At 42.8% G+C, this 26,275-nt stretch overlaps 1 protein-coding gene across 1 annotated transcript in view; it reads right to left on the bottom strand.

Annotated features, from left to right (window-relative positions):
* The window catches only part of GPRIN2 (G protein regulated inducer of neurite outgrowth 2), a 94,995-nt gene extending 84,511 nt beyond the window's left edge, over positions 1–10,484 (bottom strand). Inside the window, exon 1 of the mRNA XM_075347290.1 lies at positions 10,417–10,484. The gene's annotated coding sequence lies outside the window, so the exon portion shown is untranslated. The remainder of the gene's footprint in view (positions 1–10,416) is intronic.
* Positions 10,485–26,275: the final 15,791 nt, after the last annotated feature.

Genomic DNA, 26,275 nt, shown 5'->3' with positions numbered 1-26,275 from the left:
AGTGCTTCCCTGCACCCATGGTTTGGTCAAGTGCTTTGGTGCACTCTTGGTATGGCCAAGTGATTCGGTGCACCCTTGGTATGGTCAATTGCTTTGGTGCACCCATGATATGGTCAATTGCTTCAGTGCATCCTTGGTATGGTCAAGTGCTTCGGTGCACCCATGGTATGGCCAATTGCTTTGATGCACCCATGGTATGGTCAAGTACTTCGGTGCACCCTTGGTATCGTCAAATACTTCGGTTCATCTTTCCACCCCATCAATTACATTACTCCACCCTTTCCCTCATGGTTATTGGCAGCTCAAGCTTTGGAGCACTGACTTATCTAACTCCCCAGCCCTGCACATAGTGACAGCGGAGCAGCCGCAGCTGATACTGACCGGAGAGGTTGATGAATGAGCACAATATAAGAGTGTACATGTTTTAATTCTTCTCTTGTATGTAGCGGTCCCCCATTTCTTTGTTATCATGGGTATAGTAAGACACTGCTATACCCAAGAAAGGGATGAGAACACGCGCACTGACACTGTGTGTATTCACTCACCTCTCCATGTCAGCGTGGCATGTTTTTATGCCGTTTCTGTGTATGAGAGCCACTCTCTGCACTCAGGATAACACGGCAGCGTAAGGCGCTGCACACAGGCTATGCAAAGGGTGCATCAAAGCAGCCAAATTTACAAAGGTAATAAAACAGTTTTTCTTTAAAAACAAATTAACTAAAATCTACAGTAAATATATGATTTTTATAGAAGCTAATACTACTATGGCACTGTCTAAATACTTAAATTTCAGTTTTGGGAGAGATAGACTCCTTTAAGAAGGTTTTCCAATTTTGGGAAAACACTAGTCACCTATTTGCAGTTTGTTTAAAAACTAAATAGTCCTTAACTTACGCTCCCCAAGTCCAGGAATGAGTATGCATCGCTGTTCCCAGTGTCTGTTTATGTTTCTAGAATTGACGTCACATCAATAACTATATACAAAATGTGTGTTGTGGCACTGGGCGATGTGAGTCAATTGGTCCACTAACTGTGGCGTGCGTTGAGTACTATGATTGTCCTCTTTGATATTTGTTTAAAGGAGTTTTGGTACTGTTGTGACTACCCCCCTTCCTTTATCTTGGTGTGTTTCCATGAAATTGGGTAAATACAATATTATTATTTGCTGTCTTGATGCCAAGTATTCATCTATTTATTTTACAAGGATTTGGATTACATGATTTTTTTAAATTGTGGCTGAAATTAATTATAATAAATTTCCAAACATTTGTATCATGTTTATTTACAGATAATAACAAACAAGAGGAAGAATAGAGACTCGAAGCTATAGGTCAGCGGAATCTCCCTTGCTCTGATCATAACTCACAGTTAGACATGTATACCACTCTTTTACACTCCGCCATCCATAGGCTCCCACGTAAGATAAATATGTATCGTACATGGCCTATATAATTTAATGATATGCATTTTCATTGAAAAGTCAATTGCGTAGGGTATGTCGGCTCCTACTCTTCCCAAATCAAAAAAGAGATGAGCAAAATAACAATATTTTGGAATTGGGTCGATTACAGCCCCTATGAATGTGTTTGTTATATTAGTACTTTGAAAATAAAACAAAAAACCTCTCTAAACATAGTTGTCATACAAAACTGTAGTTGCATTGAATAGCATGCTGCCATCTTAACCCCTTCGTCCCAATAACAATGGAACGCTTCAAAAGATCCCAGCAATTCTGAGAAATGTTTTTCGTGACATATTATACTACATGATAGCAGAAAATTAAGGACAATATTTTTTGCGTTTATTGATGAAAATATCAGAAATTTGATGAAAATTTCGCAATTTTCAAACTTTTATTTTTTTTGCCCTTAAACCAGAGACAAAATTGTTAATAAATAACATTTCCCACATGTCTTCTTTACATTAGCACAACATTTTTTACATTTTTTTTTTAGTTGAAAAGTTTTAGAAGGGTTCAAAGTTTATCAGCTTTTACAACAAAATTTGCAACAGCATTTTTTAAGGGACCACATCACATTTGAAGTGACTTTGGGATGTTGACATGACAGAAAATAACCAAACGTGATTCCATTTTAAAAACTAAAAAGTTTATTAACCCTTTAGGTTGTTTTCAAGTTTTAAAAGCAAAGTGGAAGGGAAAAAAAAGAAAATGTTACTTTTACCCCCGAAAAAGTTATTTTAACTCAAAATCTTTAATTTTCACAAGGGAAACAGGAGAAAATGTACCACACAATTTGTTGTGCAGTTTTTCCTGAGTACACAAGTACCCCATATGTGGGTGAAATCTATTTTTTGGGCGCATGACAGTGAGCGACTTTTGAATGCAAAATTGCCTGGAATAGATAGCGGACGTAAGGTCGCGTTTGGAGAGCACCTAAAGTACCTAAACAATGGAGCGCCCCCAAAAGTGACCTCATTTTGGATCCCTCAAGGAATTTATCTACGTGTTCAGTGAGCACCTTGAACCCCCAGGTGTGTCACATAACTTTATAACATTGAGCCGTAAAAATGAAAAATACATTTTTACCACAAAAATGTTGCTTTAACCCCAAATCTGTCATTTTCAAAAGGTTAGCAGGCGAAAATGCAATTTACAAATTGTTGTGCAATTTCTCCTGAGTATACAGATACCCCATAAGTGTTGGAAATCTACTGTTTGGGCTCCTAGCAGGACTCGGACCCCTCAAGGAATATATCTAGATGTTTGGTGAGTACCTTGACAGCCTAGGTGCTTCACAGAATTTTATAATGTTGAAAATAAAAATGTTACCATAAGAATGTTGCTTTTATCCCGTCTTTCAAATTCACTAAAGTAAAGCCTGCTTTACATGTTACGATTCTGCATACGATATCGTATGCGATTGTAACCGCCCCCATCGTATGTGTGGCACGTTCATTTTGTTGAACGTGCAGCACCGTCGATTCACCCCCGTCACACGTACTTACCCGTTCATACGACCTCGATGTGGGCGGCGAACGTCCACTTCCTGGAGTGGGAGGGACGTTCGGCGTCACATCGACGTCACGTGGCAGCCGGCCAATAGAAGTGGAGAGAAGGAGATGAGCGGGACATAAACATCCCACCCACCTCCTTCCTTCCGCATTGCTGGACGGGAGCCGCAGGACGCAGGTAAGATCTGTTCATCGTTCCCGGGGTGTCACACACTGCGATGTGTGCTACCCCGGGTACGATGAACAACCTGACGTTCAATTCATGAGGAATGAACGACGTGCGTGTGATGAACATTTTACCGTTCAATAGCAATCGCACATAGCTGTTACACACCATGTACCTTACGATGCCAGATGTGCGTCACTTACGACGTGACCCCGCCGACACATCGTAAGATATATTGTAGTGTGTAAAGCGGGCATTACAGGACATAATGCAATGTACAATTTGTTGGGCAATTTCACCTGAGTACGCCAGTACCCCATATGTGGTTGAAAACCACTTTTCAGGTACAGTACAAAGTGAAGACGGGAAGGAGCACCATATTGAAGTGCAGATTTATTTGGAATGGTTTGCTGGTGACATGTTACATTGGCAAAGCTACTGAGGTGCCTAAACAGTAGAGCTCCTCCACAAGAAACCCCATTTTGGAAACTAAACCCACCCCTCAAAGAATTTATCTAGATGTTTGGTGAGCACTTTGAACCTCCAGGTGTTTTACAGAATTTTATAACGTAGAGCCGTGAAAATGAAAAAAATATATTTTTAACCACAAAAATGTTGCTTTCACCTCAAATTTTTCATATTCACTAGGATAACAGAAGATATTGGACCATATAACTTGTGCAATTTCTCCTGAGTACACCAATACCCTATATATGGTTGAAAACTACTTTTGAGGTGAAGAAGAAAAGGAGCACCATATTTGAGTTCATATTTAGTTGGAATGGTTTGCGGATTCCATGTCTCATTGTCAGAACCCCTGAGTTGCCATAACAGCAGAAACTCCCCACAAGTGACCCCATTTTACAAACTTCAGCCCTCAATGAATTCATCTAGGGGTGCAGTAAGCATATTCACACTATAGGCGTATCATGCAATGTTATGCTATTGGAAGGTTAAGAAAAAAAAATATTATTACCACTAAATGTGGTTTTAGCCCCAGATTTACAGTTTTCATCAGGGTAATAAGTAAAAAGGCTACAAAATATGTTGCACAATTTCTCCTGTATGTGACAATATCTCAAATGATCCAGCAAATCTGCAATATAATATGGCACGATTTCCCTTCTAAGCTTTGCATTCTGGCTGAAAAGTAGTTCATGATGATGACATATAAGGTACTGGAAAACTTAGGAGAACTTACACAACAAAAAAGGACATTTTTTTCTTTGCTGCTCAATGGTACAAAATTATGGGAAGCACCTGTGGTGTTAATTTGCTTACTGCACCCCTTCATTGAGGGGTGTAGTTTATAAAATAGCATGACTTATAGGGAAGTCTGATTTTCTGGCACCTTAGGGGCTTTGCCAATGTGACATGACACTTGCAAACAATTTCAGCAAAATCTGAACTACAATGTGGTGCTTCTTCCCTTCTGAGCCCTGCTATGCACCCAAACAGTAGTTTTGACCAAATATGGGGTATCAGTGTACTTGGGACAAATTGCACAACTAATTTAATGGTCCATATTTCTCCAGTATCCCTTGTGAAAAATGAAACATTTTGGGCTAAACAACATTTTTGAGGTAAAAATTAATTTTTTAATTTTCACGGCTCAACGTTATACAATTCTGTGACTCACTTGTGGGCTCAAGGTGCTCAACACACTTCTAGACAATTTCTTGAAGGGTGTAGTTTCCAAAATGTTTTGACTTGTGAGGGGTTTTGACAGTTTAGGCACCTCAGGGGTTCCCAAAAGCGACATGGTGTCCACTATCAACTCCAGACAACTTTGCCCTCCATAATTCAAACAGCGCTCCTTCTCTTTTGAGCCATGCCCTGTCGTGCACCCAAACAGTAGTTTTCCCACCACATATGGGGTATCAGTATACTCAGAAGAACTTGCACAATGAATTGAAAAATTGAATTGCCAATTTTCTTCTGTTACCCTTGATAAAATGCAAACTTTGGGGTTAAAGTAACATTTTTTGTGGGAAAAAGTTAAATGTTAAATTTTTTCTCCCACATTGCTTTCATTCATGTGAAGCACCTGAACCTGAAGGGTTAATAAACCTCTTGAATGTGGTTTTGAGCATTTTGAGGGGAGCAGTTTTAGAATAGTCTTACTTTTAAGTATGTACTGCCATATAAGTCTCTCAAAGTAATTTCAAATGTGATGTGGTCCCTAAAAAATGGTTTTGTTAATTTTGTTGGAAAAATTAGAACTTTCTGATAGAATTTTAAACTTTCTAATGTCCTAACAAAAAAATGATCTTTAAAAAATGGTGCTGATGCAAAGTAGACATATGGTACGTTATATATTAACTAATTTATGTGACATAATTCTAGTTCAAGGGCATAATAATTAAGTTAGGAGCTATTGAAGCATTCCATAATTATTACCTTAAAGTTAGTGGTCAGAATTGTAAAATGTGGCCTGGAATGAAGGAGAAAACAGGCTTTGGCATAAAAAGGGTTACTGTTTGCCCAACAACATTTAGACAAAACTGTGAAATACTGACAGAATATAATCTGGTCCGATAAGACCAAAATTAAACTCTTTAAATGCCATAATACACACCAAATTTGAAGGTCAAAAGGCACTGCATATCAACTCTAAAACACAATACCAACAGTGAAGTTTGGAGGTGGTAACATGGTTTGGGGCTGTTTTTCAGCATACAGCACTAGCAAACTTCATGTAATTGAAGGAAAAAGGAATGGACAAATGTACCAAGACATTTTTGATAAAAATGTCCTCCATCTACCAGGATGATGAAGATGAAAAAAGGGAGGACATTTCAGCAAGACAATGATCCCAAACACACAGCCATAGAAAATCTCAATTGGTTTAAAAGAAAGAAAATAAAGATGCTAAAATGGCCCAGCCAATCCCTTGACCTCAATGCAATAGAAAATGTATTGAAGGAACTAAAGAGCAGAGTTGATAGAAGGAGCCCATGGAACCTCCAGGATTTGAAGAGTGTTTGTGTGGAAGAAAGGGCCAAAATCAAACCTGAGCAATGTATGCAACTAGTTTCTCCATATAGAAGGCGTGTTGAAGCTGCCATTGCCAACAAAGGCAGTTGTATGAAGTATTAAATACATTTCAGTAAACGTGTTCAATACTTTTTCCTTGTGTCATTTCTCATTATTAACACATTACTAAATTGATGGACATCTATTGTTTGGTTTCTTTGCCTGTGTTGATTGGATGGGTTGTTACTGACATCTGGTAAGAAATTCATGTCAATAGTACCTTTTTAAATATATTTACTTAGAAAATTGGTGACAAATTCAATACTTTTTTCACCCACTATATAAAGTGAAGGAAATAATTATTTGATCCCTTGCTGATTTGCCCATTGACAAAGACATGAACAGTCTATAATTTTAAGGGTAGGTTAATTTTAACAGTGAGAGAATATCCAAAATAAATTCCAGAAAATCACACTGTATAAATTAAATAAATATATTTGCATTTTGAAGAGAGAAATATGTATTTGATCCCCTACCATGCATTTAGAGTTCTGGCTCCTACAGACCACTTATATGACCATCACAGCCCCCCGAGGAAGACCACGAAACGTGCGCGTCGGGGCACGTTCTACTACGCGATATATTCAACATGGGTGAGCTCAAGTGGACAGACATCTAAGATCATGAGATTTTAGCAATCACTCAGATCTCCCTTTATGGTGGTTTATTACCTGTTGATCTATACAAGCCTGTGCCCAAGTGAGACTGCTACTACTACCTAGGGAGAATCTATACATGCTTCTATGGTTCTCATGTCACTACAATTATAGACTGCAAGATTGCAACACATGATTATTTAACATGTTTTTTTTCTGTGACTTTGACTACCATAGCGTGTTTCTATTGATCCATGGATGGATTTTCCAATTTATCATGTAATCTGTGTATTTCAACTGAGAGTGTAGGATTTATCACTCACTCCATGGGTTTTTCTGCGTAGTAATTCATTTGTGAGGGACTCTATCTACCTGATGTTTACACTAAAATAATGAACTGTTAATGTATTTTCCTCTTGCTAGTAACTAGTTATTAATAAACTTTTTCTAATTTTTTGCAATGAGGCTTCTCGATTATCTTTTGAATTGAGTCTTGTTTGGGCTCTGACTACCTTTTGACCCCGTATTTCGCTTGGTTCACTATAATTTTAAGGGTAGGTTAATTTTAACAGTGAGAGAATATCCAAAATAAATTCCAGAAAATCACACTGTATAAATTAAATAAATATATTTGCATTTTGAAGAGAGAAATAAGTATTTGATCCCCTACCAACCATTAAGAGTTCTGGCTCCCACAGACCACTTATACGCTTCTATTCAACTCATTACCTGCATTAAAGACAGCTGTCTTAAATTATTATCTGTATAAAAGACTCCTGTCCACAGACTCAAATCAGTCAGTCTCTAACATCTACAACATCTACAACATGAGCAACATGAAAGAGCTTTCTAAGGATGTCAGGAACAAGATCATAGACCTGCACAAAGCTGGAATGGGCTACAAACCATAAGTAAGACGCTGGGTGAGAAGGAGACAACTGTTGGTGCAATAGTAAGAGAATGGAAAAAATACAAAAGGAGTATCAATTCACATTGATCTGGGGCACCATGCAAAATCTCACCTCATGGGGTATCCAGGATCATGAGGAAAGTGAGAAATCAGCTTAAAACTATACAAGGGGAACTTGTTAATGATCTAAAGGCAGCTGGGACCACTGTTACCAAGAAAACCATTGGTAACACATTACACCGTAATAGATTAAAATCCTACAGTGCCCGTAAAGTCCCACTACTCAAGAAGGCACATGTGCAGTCCCATCTGAAGCTTGCCAATGAACACCTGGATGATTCTGAGAGTGATTGGTAGAAGGTGCTGTGGTCAGATGAGACAAAAATTGAGCTCTTTGGCCTTAACTCAACTCGCTGTGTTTGTAGGAAGAGAAATGCTGCCTATGACCCAAAAAACATCATCCTCACTGTCAAGCATGGAGGTGGAAACATTATGTTTTGGGGGTGGTTCTCTGCTAGGGGCACAGGACTACTTCTCCGAATCAATGAGACAATGGATGGAGCCATGTACTGTAAAATCCTGAGTGAAAACCTCCTTCCTTCCCTCCGCCAGGACATTAACCCCTTAACGACCCATGACGTACTGGGTACGTCATGGATCGTGTGCCGGTAAGCCCCGCCCCCTGCCGCCGGCAGGCGGTGGCGATCCGCGCACATATCAGCTGTTATCAACAGCTGACATGTGTGCCTGCTAGCCGCGGGTAGAATCGCTTCCACCCGCGGCCATTAACCCCTTACATTTCTTTGCCAAAATCTGGCAGCGATATGCATATGGGCGCCGCCATGACAGTCACTTACCCCTGTCCCCACCGGAAGTCACGTGACATGATCACGTGACTTTCGGCGGTTGCCATGGTAGCACAGGGTCATGTGATGACGCCTGTAGCTAACATGACTCATTTCCTCTCAATGCCGGAATACAGCCGGCATTAAAAGGGAAGCAGCAAATCTGCAGTTCTCAGCTCTGTAGCTGAGATCTGCAGATAGTGCAAAGCGATCGGATTGCTGATCGCTATAGCACCCTAGGGGGACTAGTAAAATAAAAAAAAAAAAGTAAAAAAAAAGTTTTAAAAAATTAAAAAAAAAAACACCTAAAAGTTCAAATCACACCCCTTTCACCCCATTGAAAATTAAAGGGTTAAAAAAATAAAAATACACACATATTTGGTATCGCCACGTTCAGAAATGCCCGATCTATCAAAATATAAAATCAATGAATCTGATCAGTAAACGGCGTAGCGGCAAAAAAATTCCAAACGCCAAAATTACGTTTTTTGGTCGCCGCAAATTTTGCACAAAATGCAATAACAGGCGATCAAAACGTAGCATCTGCGCAAAAATGGTACCGTTAAAAACATCAGGTCGAGACGCAAAAAATAAGCTATCACTGAGCCTTAGATCCTGAAAAATGAGAACGCTACGGGTTTTGGAAAATGGCGCAAAACGTGCGCCACATTTTTTGGACAAGCTTGTGAATTTTTTTTAACCCCTTAGATACAAGTAAACCTATACATGTTTGGTGTCTACAAACTCGCACCGACCTGAGGCATCACATAGATACCTCAGTTTTACCATATATTGAACACAGTGAATAAAATATCCCAAAAACTATTGTACGATCACACTTTTTTTGCAATTTTTCCGCACTTGGAATTTTTTTGCCGTTTTCCAGTACACTATATGGTAAGACTTATGGTTTAATTTAAAAGTACAACTTGTCCCGCAAAAAACAAGCCCTCATATGGCAAGATTGATGGAAAAATAAAAAAGTTACGCCTCTCAGAAGAAGGGGAGCAAAAAACAAAAACGCAAAAACAGAAAGTGCCCGGGGGCTGAAGGGGTTAAAAATGGGTCGTGGCTGGGTCTTCCAGCATGACAATGACCCAAAACATACAGCCAAGGCAACAAAGGAGTGGCTCAAAAAGAAACAAATTAAGGTCTGGAGTGGCATAGCCAGTCGCTAGACCTTAATCTCATAGAAAACTTATGAAGGGAGCTGAAGCTCCGAGTTGACAAGCGACAGACTCAAAATCTTATTATTTTAGAGATGATCTGCAAAAAGGAGTGGACTAAAATTCCTCCTGACATGTGCGCAAACCTCATCATCAATTACAAAAACGTCTGACTGCTGTGCTTGCCAACAAGGGTATTGCCAGCAAGTATTAAATCATGTTTGCCAGAGGGATCAAATACTTACTTCTCATTGCAAAATGCAAATCAATTTATATATACTGCTAACAACAATATCACCATAACACAATGGTATTTTAGTGTTTTCTTTATTTTTTTGAGCAGTATATTTATACAATGTGATTTTCTGGATTTTATTTTGGATATTCTCTCACTGTTAAAATTAACCAATCCTTAAAATGATAGACTGTTCATGTCTTTGTCAGTGGGCAAACTTATAAAATCAGCAAGGGATCAAATAATGATTTCCTTAACTGTAGGTTAAATAATAAGTGGCAATGAACATGGTAGTTTGAAAGAAAATACCCAATACCATGGCAGAAATGTGGAAACTGTTAGCTCATCCAAGCAGTAGTAGTATGAAACACAGGTCACAAATGATCTCCTTTGCCAGTAGCAAGTATTTTACTAGGTGGGGACGGTAGAAGAAAACATAATGGAATATGTGTCACATCAATAATCTTAGTCACAGCAGGATGATCATACCTCTGACAGCGGCACTTTCAGCTTGAGTCAGTGTTCTGTTCAGTTCAACTCCTCTGCAGCCATAACACAATGTATTAAATAGCAGAATTTCAGATCTGTCAAGTCATGTATCTGTGGCGCCCTGTAGTTCCATAGCTCACGGCACACTGGGAACTAAGTAAGATACTTCACCAGAACAACGTCTTCTAGTTGATTTATTTCAAGAAATAAACAATCAGCCTTTGTCCTCAGATGACATGGAAAAGATGATTCAAATGCCAAGCTGTGTTGCAGGTGGTAAGGACACTGGAAGTGGTTGTAACACTCTGAGGCAGGTAAATCTCAAAGGTGGGAGGGTGTGGGAAGACAAGCAGCTCAGGCAATTTTCCACACAGAGGCACCTGTTAGCCGTGATAGAGATAATGACATTTATCATGATGATGATTCTTTGGTATAAAAAACTGAAGAATCAGATACTTGTGCTGAAGAGGTAAAACAGAGGAGGCGTGTGGGTATTGGCCAGTGATTCACAATGAGGTAATATTTGGCAAATATCGTCGGAGTTAAAATCTGTTTTTTATGTTAATGTCATGGGGTGGAATAACTGAGGACCGGGGCTCCTAAACTTTCTGCCAAGCTGTCCCTGATCCCAGAAATACGTCTGATGGTGACAATGTCTGAGACGCCCTGATCTAATACACCCTCTCCCTCACCCCAAGAGTGGGCCTGGACAGGAGTGTTAGAACCCAAAGATATGGACAAACAGGAGAAACCAAAACTCCTTCACTCAGCACGCTCACACAGAGGTATTAGACAATAGTGAAAAGGAGGAAATTAAGAACAGGGAGGAAACAACGAGATGATGAGAAGACTCTACACACAAAGCACTACAATCACCAACAGGACTGGAATACCACAGCAAACGGACCCTTGCAGCAAAAGCTATCGCCAGCATGGGAAAACAGATTCCTCTATCTTAAAAAGCTGTGATATTTCTTCCCACAACATGTGATCCCAGAGGTAAGCAGCAGGCCAGTAAAAATTAACTCCTGCCAGCCTGATCACAAATGAACACACAGCTGATTGACACCTGAGCCTGCCTGTGTAACTCATAAGCACCAGAGAAACCACAGTGTGGAGTGTTAGAGTCTGTCATATGAGTAGCATCTAATGCCGCCATGACACCTGGCGAGTAAGGCTAAGTTCACACATCCTGTGTTTTGCATCAGTCACAATCCGTAGCCTTGAGGAATTACGGAATCCTGCAAAATATTTTGCAGGAATCCTGTATTTCCCCATAGACTTCTATTAGTGACGGATTGCGACTGATGACCCTGCGTTGCATCCGCTGCGTCGCGGTCCGTCGTTTTTGACTGACCGCCGAGCGGGGAGCAACGCAGAATGTAACGTTTTTCGGGCCGTCAAAATTAACGCGCCGCGCAGGAATCCGTCGCCATCCGTCAAGCTTGTAATGCATGTCTATGGTGCTGGATTCCGTCGTAATCCGTCTTACAACGGAATCCAGCGCAGGATTCAGTCATGCTCTACTGAGCATGCCCAGCATGCTTGGCACGCCCACTGGGCTGTCCCAAACACAGACGGATCATGACTGATCCGTCAAAAAACGGACGCACAGCGGATGTAACGGACGCAACTGATCCGTTTTTTCACAGGATTCCTGTGAAAGGAATCCTGTGAAAAACACATCAGTTGCATCAGTTGACATCTTGAAAATGACTGCTCCGTTGCTGACGGACCTGACGGATTGAAAACACAGGATGTGTGAACTTAGCCTTATGAACCAAACCTCATGTGACAGTAGCCCTCCCTCTATGAAGGGCATTTGGACCATCAGGACCAGGTCTCTCTGAATGCCCTAACTAGACACTCTGCATGGATATCAGAAGCTGGTGCCCAAGTCCTTTCCTCAGGACAATAACCTAGCCAGTGAACTAAGTACTTTAGAGAGTGACGAATGATCTGAGAATCTCTAATTCTCCATAACTGAAACTTCAACCATCCATCTACTAAGCCAAGAGGTGGAGGGGCAGGGAGAGGAGCTCCTAAAACAACAAACTTCTTTAAAAGAGATTTGTCGAACACATTATGAATTTTATATGATACTAGTAAGGCTAGACGGAAAGCCAGTGGGTTGATAACAGCAGTAATTTTGAAAGGGATGAAGAACCAAGATCCTAACTTAAGTAACGGCACTTTAAGCTTAATGCTTTTCGTGGACAACCATACCAGATCACCCACACACAGGTTCTGACCAAGCACATGTCTACAGTCAGCCACATGCTGATACTTAGACACTATGTGATGCAAGTGCTGCTGAACTTTTTCCCATGTTGACGATAGTGTTGAGCTCAATTGGTCCTTCTCAGGTTCCCTGGATGAATGCGCCTTCAGATATGTACAGAACTGGGGATAGTGATCACAGACAACAAAGAAAGGGAATATAACAGAGGACTCATGGTGGAGATTATTGATAGCAAACTCAGCACCAATGATGAGGAACGTCCTGGATGATCGAGAGTGATGGTTGTTCCGGAGATCGTCAATGCTGTACACAACCTCATACTTGAGAATCAACGAATTTCAGCTACAGCAATAGCAGACATCATAGGCATTATCTATGAACGTGTTTGTCATTATCCATGAACATTTGGACATGCGGAAGATATCTGCAAAGTGGGTTCCCAAATGTTTGCCAACAGATCAGAGAATCATGCGAGTGAAAACTTCCTGGTCCATTTGTCAGCGTTTCCGGAATGATAAGAACTTCCTGGATCGACTGGTCACTATGGATGAGACCTGAATTTATTTGTATGACCCTGAAAAGAAGGAGCAGTCAAAAGAGTGGAGGCACAGTGGTTCTCCTTGTCCAAAGACGTTCAGGGTGCAAAAATCAGCCACTAAGGTGAAGCTGTATGTGTTCTGGGATAAGGAGGGCGTGCTGCTAGTGGACTGCCTTTAAAAGGGTTCCACCATTAATGCAAGGTATAACATTAAACTTTTGGACCAATTGAAGGCAGCTCTAAAGGCGAAATGGTGTGGCAAGCTGCCCAAAGGAATCTTATTCCTGCAAAACAACACCTCCTCTCCCACTGCACAAGTGACTACGGCAAAACTGGCAGAGCTGGGCTTCCAGCTGGCTGACCACCCACCTTATTCACCAGATCTAGCTCCCTTCCGACTATCATGTTTTCAAACCTGAAGAAACACCTGAAGGGTACAAAATTTCACACCATTTCTGATGCCATGGCTGCTACGGATGTCTGGTTTGAGGCACAACTGATATCCTTCTTTTTGCTAGGCTTACAGAACTTGGAATACCGATGTAAGAAATGTGTTGACATCAGTGGACAGTATGTGGAATAAATGTAAAGTTTTTTCATCATATCTCGTTTCTTTCTGGGTAAAGCCAAAGACTTATCAGCTGCCCCTCGTACTGTTCCAAATTCGGATTCATGCACTCGGTTTGTCCATTAGACTGCAGGTGGAATGCCGATGAGTGAGACAGTTTAATCCCTAAGCGAGAGCAGAAAGCCCTCCAAAAGTTTGGCATTAAATTGAGTACCTTTATCAGACACAATATCAGATGGGACTTCATGGAGAAGCATAGTCTCACATAAAAATACCTGAGCTAAGTTGTGGTTAAGCGATAAAATGTGTCATTTTTGAAAACCTATCCACCACAACAAAAATGACTGTATTACCACCAGGGGGAGGAAGATCCATAATAAAATCCATAGAAAAGGTTTGCTAGGGACACACAATAGCTACATACAACCTGATGGATGAGAGTGCGATGCCTTAAAATGTGTACAGGTGGCACATGCAGACACATAGGACACCAGATCCCTCTGGATTTTGGGCCACCAAAAACAAAGCAATAAGAGATCCAGGGTTCCTTTCCCCAGGGTGACCAGCCAGGGCAGAATCATGATGCTCGCCCAGAACCCTATAGTAAAGATTCAGAGGAACAAATGACTTGTTAGCTAGGACCCCAGGTGGGGCCTCATCCCGAGCCTCCGCAGTCTTGGATTCAACCTTGGTACGGAGAGCTGACACCGCCGTTACCTTTTGCAGAATTGGTACAGGTTCCTCATAAGGTAGGTTAAACCCCTCCCCCACCTCCGGAAAATTCCTGGACACTATCAGCCTTAGTGTTTTTAGACCCTGGACAACAAGTTACTAGAAGGTTAAACCTATTGAAACATAGTGATCATCCAGCTTGTCTCGGTATAAAATGTTTATCCAACTTGAGGTACAGAAGATTTTTATGGTCAGTAACAGGATAAATAGCTCCATCTAAAAAGTAATTCCACTCCTCAAACGTTAATTTGATTGTGAGTAGTTCATTATTACCAATATCATAATGTCGTATTTACGTTCGGCTAGAGATAATATCTTGGAAAAGAAGGCACTTGGACGCAGTTTACCAACAAATGGACTTTGAGACAATACAGCCCCCAACTCTGATGCATCAACTTCTACCATGAAGGGTAAAGACACATCAGTCTGTATTATTACGGATGCTGACGCAAAGCATTTTTTTAGACCATTAAACACATACAAAGCACCCTCAGATTAGTTAGAAAAGTCTGTACCTTTTTTCGTCATGTCGGTCAGGGGTCTTGCTATGGCAGAGAAACTTTTACTAAACGTCCTGTAAATAATTAGCAAACCCTAGGAAACATTGCAGCACCTTCAGGTTCTCAGGACAGTCCCATTTAAATATAGTCTGTAAACCAGAGGTAACCATTAGGTAACCCAAAAGCGGACGTTCTTGAATGGCAAATAGACACATTTCTAATTTTGTGTACAAGTTGTTTTCTCTGAGAATTTGCAAAACCTGTTTAACATGTTTCAAATGAGACTTAAAATCCTGTAAATATATGAGAAATGAATTCAAGTAAATTATAACAAATTTCCCCAACAGGTGAGCAAAAACATTGTTAACAAAGTGCTGAAAAACCGCAGGTGCGTTGGCATCATCAGATTGTCGAAGTGCCCACTGGTGTGCCGTCTTCCACTCATCCCCTTGTGGTAGCCGAATCAGATTGTAGGCCCCCTTAATATAAAATATGGAGAACTATTTAGCATTGATAATCTGATAAAAAAAAAAGGTCCGGAATGAGAGGCATATTATACGGGTCACAAATCGTAATCTGGTTAAGCTCATGGAAATCCAGACATGAACACAGTCCACCATCCTTCTTTTTGACAAAGAAAAAAACCGCAGCCACAGAGGATGAAGATGGCCAAATGGGACCATTAGACAAACTCTCCGTTATGTACTCCTTGAGAGCTTGTCTTTCAGGACTGAACAGATTATACAGTCTGTACTTGGGCAACTTGGCCCCTGTCCTCAACCTTATGGTGTTGTCATAAGGTCTGTGTGGTGGCAGACAGCTCGTGACAACCTTTTTCAGAGAACACATCACCAAACTCTGAGAAAGGATCCGGAATACTAGTGGTTGTCACCGTGATAAAGGTCTGTAGACAGTGTTCTTTAAAGTAAGGGCTTCATTTAATTATGTCCTGGGTTTTCCAGGCAACAACAGGGCTATGTAATGTAAACCAAGGGAAGCCCAACCCAATTTGTGCAGAAAGGTCTTTGACCACATAGCATGAAATGTGCTCTGAGTGGAATACACCTATTTCGAGTTGCAGCCCCTGTACACACTCCATAAAGACCCCTTGGGAGAGAGTTGACGAGTCAATAGCAAAAATCCGAACAGGAGTAGATAACTGGTTCACCCTTAACCCAGATGAGCAAGCAAACTGTTCGTTGATTATGTTTGCCCCCGACCCACTATCCAGAAAGACCTTAATAGGAACAGCCTTTCCATTTATTTTAACCCTGGCAGGTATTAAACTCTGAGACACCATGGTGGAGGAAATACGTAGACCCAGGTTGGAATCCCCAGATAACCTGGATCAAAAGTTTTTTTTCGACTAATGTATTCCCTTGGGCAAAGAACAGGGAACACCTACAAGGTGACCCAGTTTGCCACACCAAAAACAAGCTCCTCCACTTTTGGCTGAGAAAGAGCCTATCCTCACATGGGATGTCCCTCCAAGCTGCATGGGCTTGAGTGAGACCTCAGAAGGCACTGCAGGCACAGCAATCCCCTCCCAGAGAGTTTTGGTATTATGAGACCTCTGACGGAACCGGCGATCAATATGGATTACAAGGGACATGGAACACTCAATGGAGGGGGGAGTCTCATACATTACCAATGTCTCCTTCACCCTCTTGAATACACCCTGAAAAAACTGATCTTTGAAAGCAGGGTCGTTCTACTAAGTGTCCATGGACCAGCACCGGAATTCAGCGCAATGATCCTCTGCCGGCCGAATCCCCTGGTGCAGTGAATAGATCTTAAGGGTGCTTTACATGTTGCGACATCGCTAACGATATATCGTCGGGGTCACGGTGTTTGTGACGCACATCCGGCGTCGATAACGACATCGCAGCATGTGACAGCTAGGAGCGATGATCAACGATCGCAAAAACGGCAAAAAACGTTGATCGTTGACACGTCGCTCCAAATCATAATGTCGTTGGGTGTTTCATTCCGCAGGTTGTTCGTCGTTCCTGAGGCACCACACATCGCTGTGTGTGACACCGCAGGAACGACGAACATTATCCTATCTGCGTCCATCGGAAAGGAGGAAGGAAGGAGGTGGGCGGCATGTTCCGGCCGCTCATCTCCTCCCTTCCTCTTCTATTGGGTAGCCGTTTTGTGATGCCGCTGTGATGTCGCTGTGACGCCTAATGCACCTCCCCTTGAAGGAGGGATTGTTCGGCAGCAACAGTGACGTTGCTGGACAGGTGTGTACGTGTGACGCTGCCGTAGCGATATTGTTCGCTATGGCAGCAATCACCACATGTCGCATGAACGACGGGGGCGGGTGCTATCGCTCGCGACATCACTAGCAATCGCTAGCGATGTTGCAGCGTGTAAAGGACCCTTTAGACTCGGATAATGACATCTTATCTGGATTGTCATAGACAAGATGGGGTGCAGGGAAAAACCCGTCCACTGACACAAACACAGGAGATTCAGGAGGCAAGGAAAAAACTCATGCTTATGGGGGTTCCCACTCAGAAGCGAGATCACAATACCAACCAACTGTGCCTCACTACTAGAGGAATGGGGGTGAAGACAAAAATACAATTTGCATGCCTTCCTGAAAGTGGCAAAGATCTCAAGTAAGGGGCAATTTAGGTTTAATCTCTCCGACAACCAACACTGATTGTGCTGGAGTAGAGGACTGCATTTGTTACTGAACCACCCCATTTATTCCCGCCACCAGGGGAGACAAACCCTGCAACTGCCTTGAAAGTGCAGCCACAGGGTCCATGCAGAAATTTAAATATGGCCAACGATAATGTCACGGGTGTGTGATGGGGCTTCTAAACTGGCCCTCAGGCTAGGGAGCGCTCTAGCTATCCTTGATCCCAGAGATACGTCTGATAACGATGTCTGGGCTACATTCCTAGTCCTGCTCCTGTACAGCCCTGATCCAATAGACCCTCTCCCTCACCCAGGGGAGGGCTGGGAAAGAAGAGGTACAACCCACAGATATTGACAAACAGGGAAAACAAAAACTCGTTCACTCAGCAAGCTCACACAGAGGTATTAGACCAACAAGTGATATGGAGGAAAATAGCAGGGAGGAAACAATGACATTTTAGAACTCCACAACAACTCCACACATAAAGCACTACAATCACCAGCAAGACTCGGATACAACAACACACAGACCGGTGTAGCAAAAACTATTGTCAGCATGGTAAGACAGATTCCTTCAGCTTAAAAAGGCAGGGAGTTGCTTTGATAGGTCTACCCGCAACATGTGATCCCAGAGGTAACAACATGCCAGTAGGAATTAATTGCTGCCAACCTGATCACAAAAGAACACACAGCTGGCCGACGCCCGAGAATGCCTGTGTAACTCAGAATCATCAGAGAAACCACAGTGTGGAGTGTTAGGCTATGTGCCCACGGGACAATGTACCTGCGGATTTTGCTGTGGAAAACCTGTGGATTTATCTGGATTTTCTAGATAAATCTGCAAGTTTTAGCAAGTACAGACACTTCCCATGTTATCCTATGGGATATGGGGAGTGCTGTGTTCATGCTGCGGTATGTGCGGCTACAGATTTATCTGGATTTTCTAGATATATCCGCAGGTATTAGCAAGTACGGACACTCCCCATGTTATCCTATGGGATATGGGGAGTGCTGTGTCCATGCTGCTGTATGTGCAGCTGCGGAATATGCTGCCGATGTCTCACAGCTGCACATAACTGCATGTCAATTATTCCTGCGGAAATAGCTGCGAAAATCCTGCCTCAACACTATGGAGATACAGATATTTTGCTGGAATCCCACAGCAATGGATAGCTGCGGATTCCAAGGAGCTGCTGCGGGAAACCTGCGGGCATACCTTTTTTCGACAAAAATAAGACAGGAGCTTATATTATTTTTGGCTCCAAAAGATGGGCTAGGGCTTTTTTTTCAGGGGAAGTCTTATTTTTTTCCCATGGACAGCAAACCACATTTATTCTGGAACAAAACAAAAAACAACATTTATTGAAATATAATCATATTGCATTCTGGAACATCATCATCAATGTGCATCTATCTATCTATCTATCTATCCTCTACTTATACACACACACACACACACACACACACACACTGCATATACACTGCATACACATACCAGCCTGCCTACTCTTCAGCTTTAAACTTCTGCAATTAAGAGACATTTGGTCACCTGATGTAATGTCACCAAGTCCTAAAGCAGTCTTATCATCAGGATATAAACTCTGAGGCCCCTAGGAGAGTGGGGCTCCTGTGAAGTTTGCTCTCCCTTCTTCCTAATGCCTGTCTAGCATACCAGCCTGTCTCTTGTTCAGTTTGTTAGACTCCTGCAATTAGGAGACTTTTATCTATATATATAATTGCCTTATTCTGTCTGTCTGTCTGTATGTCTGTCTTGCTCCAAAATTGTATAGAGGGATAACTCGGGCACTCAGAAAGTCATGAAAAGTAACGAGTTTATGATGGTTTTGATTCGATTTTTATTCATGCAAAGGTATATAGAAAAAATATATTTTGACATTTCGGCCTTTACACTCAGGCCTTTATCAAATTTATGTTCTGTAATTAAACAGAGATAACAAAATAAGGGTAAATAAGAGTACAATATGATAATATTTAGACATACATGCAAAAAACCTCTTTACAATGCATGAAACCTAAATACGCAAAAAGACCAATATGTACATACATGAATAGACATACCAAGGTGTAAATGGAGAGCAAGATATACATCAAATAAAATAAACTGAGGTTGAGATCTCATTATTAATACAGAGACATAGACATATTCTGTCAATAATACATACCAAAGAGAGTATATGAAGTATAAGGATGGTGAAAAAATTGTTCACACGTGTTGTATTTGAACTTAAATATCTACCTAAGATAAAAATGAACAGCATGAGTTATATACTACTCTGTTTGCAGAAAACGGAGAGACAGAGGCTCAAAGATACCTCATGTAGTTTGTAGAATATAGGTATATAGATGAATGTGGGCCAGAGGAATTACCTTTGCTACTATATGTGGGGTACACTTCTCATAGATATAGTATTCATGTATATACTGCAATATACGGCCTATTGGATGGCACAGGCTCTACAGGTTCATTAGACTAAAGGCTCATTTTCAATCTTCTGACATGAGTAATACCAATACACTGACCACAGATCCCGGTACGTTCACATTGAATGACCTTAATCTCTCTATTCCCAGTACTTTCTCTCCTCCTCAAACATACCATCCGGTAGAAACTTTCATTAGTTTAGTCACTGCTGACACTAAAAAGGTCATAAGGGATATAAAAGGCGGCTTAATGCACATACGGCATAATCTAACACCAGAGGAAACACAGGCTCTACAGGGGTTAAAAGAGAACAAGAAAGTGATTGTGAAATCGGCAGATAAGGGAGGGGCGATAGTTGTTATGGATAGGTCATACTATGTAAGTGAGATACACGATCAGTTAAGTGACAGGTCTACATATTCACCTATTGCACATGACCCAACCCCAAGGATTAGGGAGCTCATTAGACTTCTGGTCGATGAACACACAGGACTAGGTAAAATCGATAAAAAACTGGCAGAATTTCTCATTAAGGATTATCCTATTACACCAGTATTTTATACTCTGCCAAAAGTACACAGAACCTTTCCAAACCATCTAGTCGCCCAATTGTGGCATCGACGGAGTCTATTCTCTCTCCGCTAGCCATCACCTTGGAGAAAATTCTTAATCCACTAGTCCCCTCAACTCTGTCTTACATCAAGGATACCTCGGACTTCCTCCGACTCCTTAGAACACTAGAGAGCATTTCCCCACATGACATCCTAGTGACCCTTGATGTAAACAGCCTCTATACGAGTATTGACCATCAACAAGGTATAGAGGCTGTTTCCACATTTCTCGATAAACAAATTAATCTCTCTCCACAACAGAAGAAATTCAGTTTAGATCTTCTTAAGACCGTGTTGCATAATAATTTTTTTCTTTTTGAAGATCAATACTACATACAGAATAAAGGGATCGCGATGGGTTCGAATATGGCGCCACCCTATGCCAACATCTTCATGGCACATTTCGAAGACACTCATGTCTACAGCCATCATCTATATGCCACACACGTAACAACGTGGTGTAGGTATATAGATGATATATTTTTGATCTGGCGGGGCGACCTGGACTCATTACTCTCCTTCTATAATGACCTCAATAGCTGCCTACAGAATCTAAAATTCACATTACATCATGATCTCCAGAATATTAGTTTCCTGGATACAATGGTAATTAAACTTTCTGATGGGAAATTAACCACGGATCTGCATACTAAACATACAGACAAAAATAGTCTACTTCACTTTACTAGTGCACATCCAGTGCACGTGAAGAAGGCCCTGCCATTATCTCAGATTAGACGGGTCCAAAGGATAGTGTCTGATCCCGCTATGCAGGAAACACGATGTACGGAGATTAGTCAGAAGTTTATAAATAGGGGTTACCCACATAACATTGCGGTCCCAGGTCCCTCCAGTAACAAACAGCCTACCATAAGTGGCCCTAGGGTGGCTTATGTTTCAACTTATCATCCTTTTCAATCCCAGATTAAAAAGGCCATCCTGAATCATTGGTCCCTATTAGGTAAGTCTTATCCTAATGTAACAGCCTTCCAGAATCCACCCCTCTTCTGCGATAAACGCCCTAGGAATCTACGTGATACTTTGGTTAGAGCTGATGTCGGTTCCCAAAAGAAAGAACTCTGCCAAACTATCTTATACACTGCACGCAAGGGTAATTTTCCGTGCCTCCATTGCACCCAATGTTCCAATATGACTAAGGGCAGCTCTTTTTCCCATCCACGAACAGGCAGTATCTTCCACATAAACAACTTCTTTACTTGTGACTCATCTTATGTGGTGTATCTTATCAAGTGCCCTTGCGGTCTCAGGTATGTTGGGGAGACGATCCAGCATATCCGACACCGCATAAGTAAACACAAGTCAACTATCCGGTGCAAATATGAATTATTACCCATTCCAGCACACTTTATGAAGGCAGGCCATTCAGTCTCTCAGTTACGCTATCAGGTGATAGAACATGTTCCACTTAGCAGGAGGGGGGGCAACAGGATTCAAAGGCTTAAGGAAAGAGAGGCCTTCTGGATATACACCTTGCAGACCCTTGAGCCCAATGGTTTGAACCGCGAATACGAGGTGTTCTATTGAATAAATACATGTCATTTTGAATTTAGTATAGGTTTCTGTTAAATATACTACATTGTCTTTAGAGGCTGAAATATCTTAAAAAACTGTATACACTACTGTTATATTGGCCTAATTATCTTCATTTGTTTCTTTTAGGCACAATAATATCCCCACGGACTCGCACCATCACCCGGCTAATATCCACTGATGTCTCTCCCACATGGCCCGTGTGTGTGCGCCGCGGCCGCGGAAGGTACTACAGTCCCGTGCCCGCGCCCGCGTCTACCACGCACGGCCTCACTCCTGTGACCTCTGCCGCCGTCTGTGGGGCGCGGGAGCGCGTGCGCGCAGGGTTCTCCTTGCGCGTGCGCGCTCATGCGCTTCACTGACGGCGCCTTGGCCATCTCATCATGTTCACAACACGGCGCCGTCTGTGGTCTACTGGCGCGCATGCGCGGGAGGCACCTCTAGTGGGCCCTCCTGCGCTTGCGTGCTACTGTGTTCCATAGGCTGCGTTTGCGGCTCACCAACGGGATTTCCTGTACCACTCAATTGGCCCTCCCCTTGGCTTTAAATGGCAACCATCAGGCACGAGGCAACACCTCAAGACTCCATGTGTTCCCATCCCACGGCACGGCACTTGCTTCTTCACTCTAACCAGGTAACCAATGGGGACTCTCTGCCCCTCGGGGCTTTCCACTATATGCTGTTCACCTTAGACTCATAGCAGTCTATCCTTATACCTTCACAGATCCTCATAAGGGGTTATATGTACGGGGTCTTGACACCCTACCCTCTTCTGGAGTAACATAAGGTTTGTGTTATATTCCCCAATGTGTTACTAAAGATGTTTGTCAAATCAAGGGATATATACCTGTTTGTATGCACTTTTATATGTCACAGGTTCATAAGCTTGGGAGTCCTGCCATTCCATTATATACTATTGATCCACTTTACCTACACCATATGTGGTGAGTCTGTGATACTTCATATTGCTCATCTGGGCCATTATATACAGGGGTGAATAATGCATTATTGCTAAGTCAGCATATTTCTATATATTTCTATATATCTCTTCATCTATTAGAGTTCCATATGTATGGAGTTTTAGCCATTCTACTGTATAAACTGATCTTCCTGATCAAAACACATTGTGGTGAGTTCTACGCATTATATATTAATTTCCGGGGGCTGCTCCACATATGGATTTCTCCAATATAATACAATTTCTTTCTGTGCCATCCAATAGGCCGTATATTGCAGTATATACATGAATACTACATCTATGAGAAGTGTACCCCACATATAGTAGCAAAGGTAATTCCTCTGGCCCACATTCATCTATATACCTATATTCTACAAACTACATGAGGTATCTTTGAGCCTCTGTCTCTCCGTTTTCTGCAAACAGAGTAGTATATAACTCATGCTGTTCATTTTTATCTTAGGTAGATATTTAAGTTCAAATACAACACGTGTGAACAATTTTTTCACCATCCTTATACTTCATATACTCTCTTTGGTACGTATTATTGACAGAATATGTCTATGTCTCTGTATTAATAATGAGATCTCAACCTCAGTTTATTTTATTTGATGTATATCTTGCTCTCCATTTACACCTTGGTATGTCTATTCATGTATGTACATATTATTCATTTTGCGTATTTATGTTTCATGCATTGTAAAGAGGTTTTTTGCATGTATGTCTAAATATTATCATATTGTACTCTTATTTACCCTTATTTTGTTATCTCTGTTTAATTACAGAACATAAATTTGATAAAGGCCTGAGTGAAAAGGCCGAAATGTCAAAATATATTTTTTCTATATACCTTTGCATGAATAAAAATCGAATCAAAACCATCATAAACTCGTTACTTTTCATGACTTTCTGAGTGCCCGAGTTATCCCTCTATATGTATGTTTTTTTCTCGGAGGCACCTACTATTATTGTGAGCCAGATTCTATCCTATATATATTGCTCCAAAATTGTGTCCTTACGGTGACAAACAGCGGATTGGCCGCTGGGCTCGCCATGGCCCCGCCCCCCGCATGGATTGGCCACTCGGCTCGGCTCCGCCCCCTCGCACGGATTGGCCTCTCGCCCCGGCCCCCTGCACGCATTGGCAACTTGGCCACGCCCCGCCCCCGCTCACGCATTACACCCTCGCTCTGGCCCTGCCCCCCGCACGCATTCCCCGAACCGACTCCCAGGTGAGTGCTGTACCCCCGGGAGCCCACATCAGCATACGCCGGCAACCCAGCATTGCTGGGGTTGCCGGCGTACGCTGGTGTGGGCTCCCGTGCGAGCGGGGTACGCTGGTAACCATGGAACACATCGAGTAATATTGTAGCATGGTTACCAGCGTACACCGGCTCCCAGGTGAGCACATCAAGGTCCTGCAGCGGCGGAACACACACACACGCACACACATAAGAACAGACACACACACATCAGATCGCATCCACACACTCACAACATCCCGTGATATCGCTTGCTTCTCGGCGGCGATACTGTGCGTGCAGTAACCTTCGAGGACCTGCCGGAGGATCACATGGCCGGAAGCATGTGGTATCTCCGGATGTTGTGATTGTGTGAGCGCGTATGTGCGATATCGTCAGTGTGTGTGTGTGCGTGTATGCAATCGGATGTGTGTGAGTGTGTTCTGATGTGTGAGTGTGTGTGTGTGAGTGTATGCGATCGGATCTGTGAGTGTCGGCAGAGGAGCACGGCTTGCAGCACAGCTGCTGGGTCCGCACACCGGTGGGCAAAGGGAGAAGTGGGATGTGAGTGTATGCGATCAGATGTGTGCGTGTATACTGTCTGATGTATAACTGTGGAGCACGATGGGGGGTGCACAGCACGGGGGATGGAGCACGATGGGGAGTGCGCAGCATGGGGGATGGAGCACGATGGGAGGTGCGCAGCATGGGGGATGGAGCACGATGGGGGGTGTGCAGCATGGGGGATGGAGCACGATGGGGGGTGCGCAGCATGGGGGGTGTGCAGCATGGGGGATGGAGCACGATGGGGGGTGCGCAGCATGGGGGATGAAGCACGATGGGGGGTGCGCAGCATGGGGGATGGAGCACGATGGGGGTGCGCAGCATGGGGGATGGAGCACGATGGGGGGGTGCGCAGCATGGGGGATGGAGCACGATGGGGGGTGCGCAGCATGGGGGATGGAGCACGATGGGGGGTGTGCAGCATGGGGGGTGCGCAGCATGGGGGATGGAGCACGATGGGGGGTGCGCAGCATGGGGGATGAAGCACGATGGTGGGTGCGCAGCATGGGGGATGGAGCACGATGGGGGGTGCGCAGCATGGGGGATGGAGCACGATGGGGGGGTGCGAAGCATGGGGGATGGAGGACTATGGGGGGTGCGCAGCATGGGGGATGGAGCACGATGGGGGGGTGCACACCTCCCCCCAAACCACACACACACACACACCGCTACACACGCACTGCACAACACACCACACACACACTGGGAACCACAAACACTGCCCTACACAGACATCCACACACAGACAATGCCACACATACACAACACCCAACACACAAACACCGCGGCACACGCAAATATACGCACATACCGCACAACACACACATTGCACAAAACATTCCTCCCCCCAAAACACACAAACACACACACCCCACACCCACACAAACCACGCAACACACACACACACAACGCTACAGACACACAGCGCTCCACAAATAACGCAACACACGCAACACACAAATAACACCGCTCTCACATGGAGGGCTTTTTCGGGCTGAATAAAGTGGTGAACGAGGGTATTTGTAAGTGGTTTTTATTGCAAATAAAGGATTTTTTCAGGTGTGTGTGTTTATTTACTGTTACTTACAGATTACTCATGGAAGTTATCTCGGGGAGACGCCTGCAATGATTAATCTTGGACTTAGTGGAAGCTATGGGCTGCCATTAACTCCTTATTATCCCGATTGCCAACGCACCAGGGCAAATCGGGAAGAGCCGGTTATAGTCCCAGAACTGTCGCATCTAATGTATGCGGCAAT

The sequence above is a fragment of the Anomaloglossus baeobatrachus genome, chromosome 5 (genome assembly GCF_048569485.1).
Source record: "Anomaloglossus baeobatrachus isolate aAnoBae1 chromosome 5, aAnoBae1.hap1, whole genome shotgun sequence".
NCBI classification, from domain to species: Eukaryota; Metazoa; Chordata; class Amphibia; order Anura; family Aromobatidae; genus Anomaloglossus; species Anomaloglossus baeobatrachus.
The sequence above is the reverse complement of the archived record's forward strand: the minus strand, read 5'-3'. Positions and strand labels throughout refer to the sequence as shown.